This window comes from Varanus komodoensis, unplaced genomic scaffold (genome assembly GCF_004798865.1).
Source record: "Varanus komodoensis strain SLA01 unplaced genomic scaffold, ASM479886v1 scaffold31, whole genome shotgun sequence".
Classification (NCBI taxonomy): Eukaryota; Metazoa; Chordata; class Lepidosauria; order Squamata; family Varanidae; genus Varanus; species Varanus komodoensis.
Window position 1 is genome coordinate 6,727,605 of NW_025335780.1, and position 11,230 is coordinate 6,738,834.

The window sequence follows — 11,230 nt, forward strand, 5'->3', positions numbered from 1 at the left end:
GACCAAGGCAGATTCAGTACCGTACCCGGGTCTGAAGCCGGACTGAAATGGGTCCAGATAATCAGTTTCATCCAAGAGTACCTGGAGTTGTCCCGCCACCACCCGTTCCAACACCTTGCCCAAAAATGGGATGTTGGCCACCGCTCTATAATTGGCAGCCACCTCTGGATCCAGAGACTCCTTCTTTAGGACAGGCCTGATTACCGTCTCCTTTAAAGGAGCGGGCACCTGGCTGTCCCTCTGAGAGGCATTAATAACCTCCAGGATCCAGGCATCAATCCCGTGTTTGGCTTTGGTCAGCAGCCACGAAGGGCAAGGGTCGAGTAAGCAGGTGGTAGGACGTACTTGTCCAAGCACCTTGTCCACATCATCAGGCCGCATTAACTGAAATTCATCCATTAATACCTGACCAGATGGAGTCATTGGCATCTCCCCCTCCTTGTACTCTTCCAGCTTGGTCTGGCTTGTAAGATGATGAGCAAACCAAAGTATCAATGTAAAGATATATTTTATTCCTAAAGCAACTCCAGATTGCAACATTTCCTAAAAAGTAAACAGTGTGTCTCCTGCCAACCATTTTTCTTTTTAAAATGATGAGAAAGGTTTTCTTCTGATGGTCTCAACATGTTCTGCCTCCACAACTTCTTAGAATTCTTTGAAAGCGTTAATAAACAAATATTTGGATTAGGATAGTCTGATAGCCAGTGTGGTGAGAGCCAGGGTGGTGTAGTGGTTAAGAGCGTGGGACTGGGACTCAGACGGCCTGGGTTCTAGTCCCAGCTCAGCCATGGAGCCAACCGGGTGACTTCGGGCCAGTCACAGACTCTCAGCCCAACCTACCTCACAGGGTTGTTGTTGTGGGGATAAGATGGAGGAGGAGAATGATGTAAGCTGCCTTGAGCCCTTTGTAGGAAAAAGGCAGGATATAAATCGGAAAATAAATAAATAAATAGACATTATATACTTGAATTTTTAAAAAGTGATTGTTACACTTCCTAACCATGAACTCCTCAGGAAATTCATGGACTAAGAGAAGGGGTCTTTTTAGAAGCAGAATGATGGAGAGTTTTCAAAATTAGAAACAGAGAAACAGAGCGGGGCAGAAGGGGTCTCCCAGGTCATCTAGTCTGACCCCCAGCTCCAGCCAGCTAAGCTCATGACATGCTTACCATGTGCATGTCCAGCCTATCCTTGATCATTAAGAGCAGCAAACATCAGGCTGGCTCAAGGACCAGTCCTATTTAATGTTTGCATACTTATCAGATTTTAGTTAAGAGCAGAGAGGTAGCAAATGACACCAGAATGTTCATGATGCTAAAAGCCAAGTCACTTACAAAGAACTCTGGAAGGATTTGTTCAGATTTCTGGACCCAAACCAGAAAACTAGCAAATAAAATACTGAATTGAGGACTAAGGTCTGAAAAGATGAGATATTAATTTAACACATAAATAAATACATCTTCAAGGTAAAAAAATCTTTATCTATACACCAACACATTTGTGGTGAACACAGGATTCAGTGAAAACTTGAACTCTGTGCAGTGGCATGGAAGAGGCAAATTTCTTATAGCAGATTAGCAGAGAAAAAAAGGAATGAAATAAGCCAGCCGTTAATATATGTACAAACAGCATTATGGTTACTGTTGGAATACTGTGTCCAATTCTGGTTGATCAGTCTCTAAAAAGTTTATCATCAAATTGGAAAAGATACCTCTTTTGAGGGGAAAAAACCAAGAGAAAAGAAATGTCAATAACATCTTCTATATATTTGTTCGCTGTCCGGTGAGAAGAGATTATGGTGGTGACAATAATAATGTAATTCTTATTTGAATCTGTGGGCTGGATTTAGACTTAGGCATACTTAGATAAATTGAACTTAATGAGAAAAATTAATCATTACCAGCTTACGTTTCATTGATTGGTCTATTCTAATTATGTCTAAGCCTAGATCCAACCCTTTTAAATCACTGGGGCTTAAAAGGTCTCTGGCTCCGTCCCTGCATTTTTAGTTTGTTTAAGGGTTAAGGAGAGTACACAGAGAGGGAAATGAAAATATCAGTTTTGCGGACTAGCCAAGCTGATAGATTTCTAGACACAGCTCGAGTGCAAACGCACACAACCGTTAGGGGTTTCTTTCAAACACTCCAAAGGCATTCGCAAGATAACTCAACTCATAAAGAATGGGTGACAGCTTCCGAAATCAGATGTACTGGAACGACAAAGCTGCCCAACTACTTCTTCGGAAAGGAAAGCTGTTAGCTGCAGCCTTGCAGTTCAAGCTTAATTTTCGGGACTTATCTTAGGTAGGACTCGGGTCTTAGCAGATAACGAATAACTAATTGTGATCAGAGCATTTCTCCAAACCTAGCAACCCATTCAGCAGCTTATTATGCCAATAAATCACTTGATGATAAGAAGAGCTGCCCTGGTAAGGTTTGGCTGAAAAAGAATCAATAGATGTTACTATTACGAGCTCAAATTACAATAGAAATCAGTGAGACCCGTGTGGAAATAAATCAAACAGTTAGGATGAATAGGCAGTAATTTTTCTGATTAACAAATGTTTTGCTTGTCATGGGCCTTAAGAGCTGCTCTTAGCCTTTTAAAGGGCTGAAACAGGTTTTAGAAAGTATGTATTTACCCTGGAGAGTTAAGCACACACACACACCCTTGCAGTTCTTTCTATTTGAAGGCATACATGCTTACCAAATGGGATATTGTCTTGAAATGTCTTTTGTGCTGGGTGTTTAAAGCAGCATGCATACAAAACAACCAGTTAAAAAAAAAACCTGGAAGGAATCTCAAAAAGTTGCTATGGAAATGTATCCAAAACAAGAAATTATGCATCTCACTTCCTTACTCAAACTCAAAATTATAGAAATATTTTACTTCTTGTTTCTGAACATTTTACTTCAGAAAAACCTTGACTGCACTCCAAAGCAGATTTTGCGTCGATTTATACCTCAGCAGAAGCAAGTGGCAAGACTCTTCCTGGACTTTACCAGGTCTGAGGTGTGAGTGAGGATACCTTCGTCATGGCATCATTGCACATCAGGGAGAGAATTCAACTTCCCTTCCGTCCTGTATCGTTTTTGTCTCTGCACATGGCACGGGTTTCTTCACGGGGAACTATGACAAACCCACAATCTGCTATCTGTAGCCCAAGTTTCTGCAGTCCAGGAAAGACTGTACCACTTTATCCAACTGATCAGTTTGGGCCCTGTTGGGAAATGAAACCCCTATAACCAATGCGATTAACTTTGGAATAAGTAGGGTAGGAAGGGAAGTGGATTAACTGCAGAGGGGAGGAGAGATAAAGTGTACTCGAAAATGAGCAGTGGTTTCCTGTAAGAATAGTTAATGCAAATTTGACAGGTCAGCCACTCTTCCCAACTAAAAGGAATGACTAATTCACAAATGCATGCTAAAAGGTGTACTATATCCTGAAATGATACAATCACTGTAGAATTACAGGCAAGTGTCAACATGAAACTGTGTAAACATCTATGTTCCAACCCTGAAGTAGTTATTCCTCATTTGACCCTTAAAATGGAATTACAAAGGCCAGTGAAAGAGGCTCGTAAAGACTTTTGTTTGTGAGGCTGCCATCCACCACCAGGAACCAAAAGTTCCTGGTGAGAGACGTGGGGACGCACATCTGGCTGCCCCAGTAGCTATTTCCTTTGCGATCAGCCATAGTCCAGAGAATCAGAAACCAAGTAGCAGCTGGAACACCTGCGCTCAGAGGGAAGCCTTGTTTATGCACTTGCCCCTCTCTAGCAGCTCTTGCCTAAGCTGTCGTATCATAAATGCACTGTGAGCTGCCTCAAGAATTTTGGTAAGTAGCTAAGAGACAAATATTCCAGGTGGACAAAGGCAGCGTGGCTTTCTTGCGATCTGGAGATTCACTGCCTTTCCCCCAGTGCCATTCTTTTCGGGTTTAATCCTACGTTTCAAACTTTGCAAAGTAAGGCATATCCCAAGTTGCTCCAGTGCTGAATGCTGGCGGATAGCTGGAGCCTGCTCATTCGAATCACGGTTATTCAAGAACTTGGTCCTAGAAGAACAAAAAATGTTCCTCTAGAAATTGGCTGTTTATTCATCTCAAACATCTAAACATCTATCTAAACACAAAGCCGTTTCTTATTTTGTGAGTACTCAGTTTTAACATGCAGTACTAAATTTTTACATGGGCATCACCACCACCATCCCCAGAAACAACTCAGCTTTTAGCAATCCCTCTAAAGATATCTGCCTGTGCAGACATTCACCCATTTGTATGTAGGGCTAAAGTGTGTGTGTGTGTGTGTGTGTGTGTGTGTGTAGCGGAGTAGAAAGCCTCTGAAGGGCTCTGTAAGTGTGCTGAGCTGAATGCTCTGCAAAGGATGCGTTGATCAGGGGCCCTGATCAGGCGGGGGTTCCCATGCACACCTGTGTCCCCGGCACTGTTTCACGCTACCTGCAAGCAGACAAACAGCTGCACAGAGCTACAGTGAGCCTGCTAAAACGTAAGAACCTGGAGCCATTCAAGACTGGGAAAGCTCTCCTTTCATTCGGAAGCGTTTGACTTGAGTCACTGAATTGGAAAGGTTGGCCAAGGGCAGCCCAAGGTATTTTGCAATCCTAAGTGTTTGTGCTTTGTTACCAAAGGGATGCAGCTATCGGGGATCAGGCAGATGGATATAGATGCCGTCAGCCTTTCATGAACAAGTGTCTTCTTGATTCGCTGGACTGCAGCATGAATCATTCCCAGCCAGTTGCCCAACGTGCGGACGGGGAAGTCTGATGGGAACCGTTCTTCACACAACCGGGACATGGAGCATTCATCACTTTCAATGTAAGTTCCAGAACGTTAAAATGAGCACCAGCAATGAAGGGCAGCTGATGCAGAATGGGTATTGTATGCCTCCCCAGCACTCAGCCCCTACAAGCAGCTGGCCACGTGCTCTCTGCATCAGCTGAACCATCTTCAAGGGCATCTCCGTTACAGTAGTCTAATCTGGGTGTATGAAGACACGAATGCTTGCAGGCAGATCTGCCTTCTCCAGATAAATCAGCCAACAGTGGGCAAATCAGTCGACGCTAGTGAAAGGCAAGACTGGGTGGTCTTACTTGCATCCCACAGATAGCTCTGAGTCCAGGAGAACCCCCAAACTGTACACCTGAAGGGGAGCACAGCTGTATCCAGTTCTGATCACACACCTTCATCCAGATCTACAGATTTCTCCCTCTTGAGTAGTGCCATCTTTTCTGAATTAAGCTTAAGTTTGTTGAGCCAAAGCTCTTTGGGCAGGCATGGTCACGGCCCATCCAAGGGATTCACACCCCGACATAACATGAGATATTGGAAGAAATTTTGGGATGCACCTTTCCGAGCACACACTGCTTCATCGCTGGCCCAAGCAAAGGCTGGGCAGTCATCAGTACCTGTATGATCCACCTGCGAGTGTGGCAAGTACAAGCACAACTGCCACGCAAGACAATTTACAGATGTTGCAAAAGATTTAATGCAGAGTTGCAACAGACAACCTGTTGCACCCTGAACCCCTCCAAAAGGATGTGCAACTCGAAGACATGTTTTTAAAATGCCAGTTACCCTGTCCTTTGGTTTGGCTGCTTTTAAGAGGCAAAATCTCTTTCTCCTTACCATAGTCCTGCCAAAAAATTCCTCCCCGAAGATGCTGTTGGTGCCAATACACTCTTTCATTGCAGTGTAAATAGCACCTGGAGAAGACCAGTTCTTTGGCAGAGAGAGGAAGAGTCCATTTCAGCGATGCTGTTCTGAGCCTTGTTTACACCTGCTGTTTACAGGACGTGACACCACACATTAACCCCGTTCCACATCTAGTCTGGTCCTGCTGGGAAGCACGAAGACAGGAGAGGAGGAAAAGTAGTTTCTTTTCTGCTCCTTTTACAAGATCCACCTGGGTGCAAGTGTCCAAGTGAACAGTGCTGACCGGGTGTCCTACAACCATTTTGGGAGGCATCCCTGGCCAGAGGCCATGCCAGAAGGGGCTGGTGGGAATCAGAGTTAAGCACACTGGGGAGGACCAGCTTGGGGAAGGGTTTTTAGGGCATGGAAAGTATGCTACACATTCAGAGAGAGAGGCTAGAGGAGGTGTGATTTGCAAGAATTGGACAACGGTTGAGACGTGGATGATTATGCCTTGGATCAGGATATAAAATCAAACAAATTCTCCAGGTGAACAGCAACATGCAATTTTACTAATGCTGTATCTGTGACCCAAGGCTCCTGATTAACCTGAATTTTGATGATCAGTCTAGAAAATGCTCTCAGACCAAGGGCAGATTTGTGCTGGAGCCACTTTTTAAAATCATTGCAAGCAATGATCAGCACCTCTTCCCAACTGTGAAATGTTCCCAACATTGTTACTAAGATTGCTGCTACTAATAGTAGTAATGGCAACATAGCGTGGAGCTGGAAGTTGTTAATGGCAAAAAGTTGACTTGTTTCTTAGCACATAACAAAAGCAGACATATAGAAACCATATTGTCCTCCGGCCAGAGTTAAAGCAAATATCACATGTTTGCCTTTATATGCATATATATAGAAAGACCAATGATGTGTTGTGGGCAAAAGAAGTTCACCTCAAGCCAGAAGTTCATGTTGGAGACAGTAAATAGTTAAAAAGAAATCTTGCTTACTTACTAATGATTAATAATGAACGTTAGCAAAGACAGGATTGAAAGAGCAAGCTCACCTGTTCAAATGCAGCTTTGTAGTCACTCTTTGGTACAGTATTCAATGCTTGTCATGTGTCAAAATACCTATCAAGAAATACAGCTTAACATTTTGCAGGAGGAAGTCTATTTCTATGTACTGTTTCTAAGGCCCCTAAAGTTTCTTTGAGGGTTTTTGTTTGTTTTTAGTCACAAGAAAAGATCAAACAGGCATGCTGGTATTTCCCCCCAATGCACAGCTATTCATGTGTCCACATGCTTAACATTATGCTTTAAAAAGCGGGATGCCAGTAACTGAATTAAGTGGAAACATCCAGTTCTTTTAGGGAAGGCTAAGTGGAGGCATTGGCCTGAAAGAACGAATGAAATTAGCATGAGCGGATGATCCCCATGTGCTTGTGCCACATTTTCTTCCAGGTGCAATTTTTTCATGCAGGTGGGGGACCGCAGGTTTGCTCTAGGGAGAAGAACTTCCACGCACATTGAGTACTATTTTGTCAGGCTGAAGGCAAGCCCAGAGCCCTTCCACTGGCATCTGCCTTTCTGTGTGAAATGACGTCTGTAATGCAGCAAGGAGCCCTCCGTCCTGTGAACGCGCCCGGAAAGCTCAGTAAGAACCTGGTCTTGGAGGATGGCTCAGCTCGGAAAGAAGACCAAAAACCGGCATGGTGTCGTGCGAATGAGCTCTCTGCCGATCATGCCTGTTCCTCAGCAGATGCGGGTTAGTCTCCCAGAAGGCAAATCAACATGAGAAGGATAAGCAGAACATTTTCAAACCAGCGGCCCAACAGCTAGATACAAGGATGCACCTGCGAAGGAGCTGAAAATATTTTGGTTGGATGCAGGTCAGCTTCTTGAGTGAGGAAGGGGCCTTTACCAAAAAGAAGGGCTCCACTCACACACAGTCCCCTTGCTGATTTTGGGGGATCTCCCACACCCCACAGGGTCTCCCAACTCGCCGTGTTGCATTTTTATGGATGCTGTCACAGAAGGGAAGAGGAAGGCTGCATCCATCTAGTATAAGCCTGGATCCAGCTCCATTCAAACCAGACAGTTCAGCCTGTACTTTCCCTTTATTGTCTCTCTCTTCTGTTTTTGCTGCCTTCGGCAGGCTTGAATCAACACCTGAACCAAGCACTGGCCATTTGCTGGGAAAGCCCGTGCATTCGCCAAACAGGCGGGCCAGCGCGCTGTAATTTCATACACTGATTGGAGTACAAACAAGCAATAGAGGCTCTTTGGCCTAATGCCTTTGTTTCTTCTGTTTACCAACACAGTCCCAGAGTCAACAGAAACATGACCCTTCATTAGCTTGTCTCAGACTGGCTGCCATAAAAAGGAGAGAGAGAGAGAGAGAGAGGCTAAGGGGTGTTGGAAATGGAAATAACTGGAGAGGAAAGATCAAATCCTCCTAAAAGAGGTTTATGCAAAGCACAGGCTTCTGGATGTTGCAGAATCAGTTTGTAGCCATTACACGGAGAGGGGAATTAAAGAAAGGAAATGCTGTTCCAAGAGCCCATGCAGCAAATGACCACAGCTGGAAGAGCCTGCAATGGGTGGCATGTGATCTGTATCTTTTGTGCAGGGATAGCATGTGATTTCCCACCCTCTTCCAGCAAGCAGGCAGGCAGCAAGCAAGCAGGCAGGCAAACCAATGAGAAACAGTGTCTGCAGGCAAAGCACCAATCACCTTCCCTGTTCTCTGTTTTGGAACTCTGTAACATGAACTCCCAAACAAGATGAGAATAGATTTAGTAGTGGCAGATCTGTTCGTTGCTGCTAACTTATATACCTTTGTTGATGCTTTCTTAGGGAACAAATGGTAGAATGGAGACACAGTCATGGCCTTTCTTTCTTTCTTTCTTTCTTTCTTTCTTTCACTGCACAATAGTTGGAACTCTCTGAGTGGTTTGCAACCACATGTAACATACAATATAAAATCTAATCAACATTAAAATGTCATTAAAAGGTCATCATACAAAGTTTAGAACCAAATGCATATAAAAAGTTACACAAGCCTGTATAAATTAATTAGACAACCTGTTTATGAAGCTAACAAAGTCCCAATTAACTAATTAAAACAATGGAGGACAGTCATAACCTCGTGCTGAAAGGATGCTCAAGTTGAGGACAGGTGGACCTTCGTGGGGAGGTCATTATGTAACTGGAAAAAGCAGGTATGCAGGGTTACGGGGGGGGGGGAAGGTTGAGTTTGGTTCAGCTGGTAATGGCGCCATATTTAAAATCTGCAGTTTATATCATTAACTAGAATGCTGGCTTGTGCTAGCCTGGCTGCTTTTCCAAACCTGGTGCCCACATATATGTTGGCACACAATTCCCATAATTTCCAGTGGAACTGCACTTTCTATAGTGAGGCCAGAGAATCTGAGAAGTCATTGCCCTGCGTTCCCAATAGTGCCAGCCAATGTAGCCAATGCTTAATCCCATATCCAGTGCTGTAATCCCAGAGTGTCTGGCATGCCACACATTCCCCAGGCCTGGCCAACACCGACTGGCACCAGCAAACTTGGGTTCTCTCTGGGTTGAACCTGGGAACATTCTGCTTGCAACACTCTGCAACATAAAAAAGCTGTAGCTACATAGATTGGACCATATTAATTTCAATGTGTGCATATGAAGAGAGAGAGAGAGAGAGAGAGAGAGAGAGAGAGAGAGAGAGAGGGAGAGAGAGAGAGAGAGAGAGAGGGAGAGAGAGAGGGAGAGAGAATAGATAATACTGATTCCTATACAGTAATAGCAGACTGAATCTGACTATGGTAGGCATGTCATGAGTGGAGCTGGCTGGAACTGGGGGTCAGACTGGCTGGAGCTGGGGGTCAGACTGGCTGGAGCTGGGGGTCAGAGTCCCCTTCTGACTCGCTCTGTTTCTATGCTTCTATAAGTACCTCTTTGCAGGTTGCATCAAAACACCACCAGTGCAAATGCCAAAAGCACAGTTAGGTCCTCAATCCCTTGTATGTTAGTGATTATCTTTCCAATCAACTTTTAGCTCACAGCCTATGGTTTGACCACAGACAAACGTTCTGCAAATATGTCCGTACACTTAGTGGCTGTTGTGAGATCATCCCATTGGACCAGGCTGACATGGGAGACTCTTGGCCCTGAACGTTCTTCATTTAGCAGATGCTGGACCACAGCCTCGTAGGATGCTCCAGACAGAAGGATTTCCCCCCCTCCCCATTAAGACACAAACTCCGTCTTCGACTAGACACATTCTGTATTTGAAGGCACCTTTGAACACGAGAGTAAGACTGAGAGAGAAGCCAAACGGCACACAAGCAGCTGTTAGGACAACGGCCAGTCCTACTTCTGGGAAGAGACTAGTGTCATGTGACCGGATTGATACAGAGCTCTGAAAAGATTCTGGAAAGGACCAGCATCAAGTGTCTGTCAGGAAGAAGCCTTGCGCTATGAAGAGACAATGGCTTTTCCAATTTGCACTGCTCTAGTTACTTCTGTTCTAACAGTAAAGCAATGGAAACTCCACTGACCAAAAGAAAAATTCCAGAAACACTTTTCTGAAATATCTTTATTCAGCCTTCCCAAAGTTCTTTTGTTTGGTCTAATCAAGGTATTAGAGCATTATGGATTCTGAAACTGATGCCTGACTGCTTTGGGCAGGGCTTGACCAGGCACATGTCAGCTCTCCTAAGGAAGTAAACCAGGCTAAACTGAAAATTCATTCATAACAGTTGCTCCACACACAATGCATTTTCTTTTGGTGCACATACCATTTCAAAGTGCAGAAAGAGAGATCTCATCTTTGACTTCTCCCTCACCACAGGAAAGTATCTCAGGAAACTAGTGTGATGGGTAGGATTCTAGTTTTGTTTTCTCCCTGTAAGTCAAGTTACCAATGTGTGAGGATATTTTTGTTTTGACAGGGACAGGAAGTCCAATTCCCGCTATTGCCTGAAAAGAGATACGCCAAGAAAAGTCATGCAATGCAGTTCTGTGTGTTCCAGATACTCACAGTAGCAAAGGCAGAGGATCCAAGCAATCATATACATCACAGTGCTTGAGTCATCTTCTCATATTCTTCTAATTGGAATTATATTCAATTAAGTTAGCATTTCCCCTAAACCCACTCCTTAAACCATAAATGTTGGTAATGCAGTAGAGACATGAGACCATAATTAGAACAGAATATGATTCCTATATGCCTAGAAGCACCCCCCCCAATGCCTCTCCTGAAGTTCCTCCTCAAGATCCACCCTATACAGAGCACCCTTCTTGTCTAAATTCCCCATCGCAAGAATGCCATGTACACAGAACTGAAACAATCACATTTCCTTTCTCCTCTACCACCTTGTTTCCCTGTTGCCTCTTTTAGACCTGGGGCTCCTTGGGATAGAGACCTGTCACACCTGTTGTCTGTAAAATATTAATATTATTAACAGTAATTACAATAATCACATTTAACCATGAGTTGGTCAGTGTGCCGCTTGAGCGCACTTGTGGCCTTTGAAACAGTTTGGGAACAGAATCAAGTAACAGAGGGGAAACG

General features: G+C 44.1%; 1 long non-coding RNA gene across 1 annotated transcript in view; it reads right to left on the reverse strand.

The window, feature by feature from the left end:
• The window catches only part of LOC123027232, an 18,575-nt gene extending 12,177 nt beyond the window's left edge, over window positions 1-6,398 (reverse strand). Inside the window, exons 1-2 of the long non-coding RNA XR_006415471.1 lie at window positions 6,387-6,398; window positions 193-196 (exon numbers count right to left, since the gene is read on the reverse strand). This is a non-coding gene — a long non-coding RNA (uncharacterized LOC123027232). The remainder of the gene's footprint in view (window positions 1-192; window positions 197-6,386) is intronic.
• Between the last annotated feature and the right edge of the window lie 4,832 nt (window positions 6,399-11,230).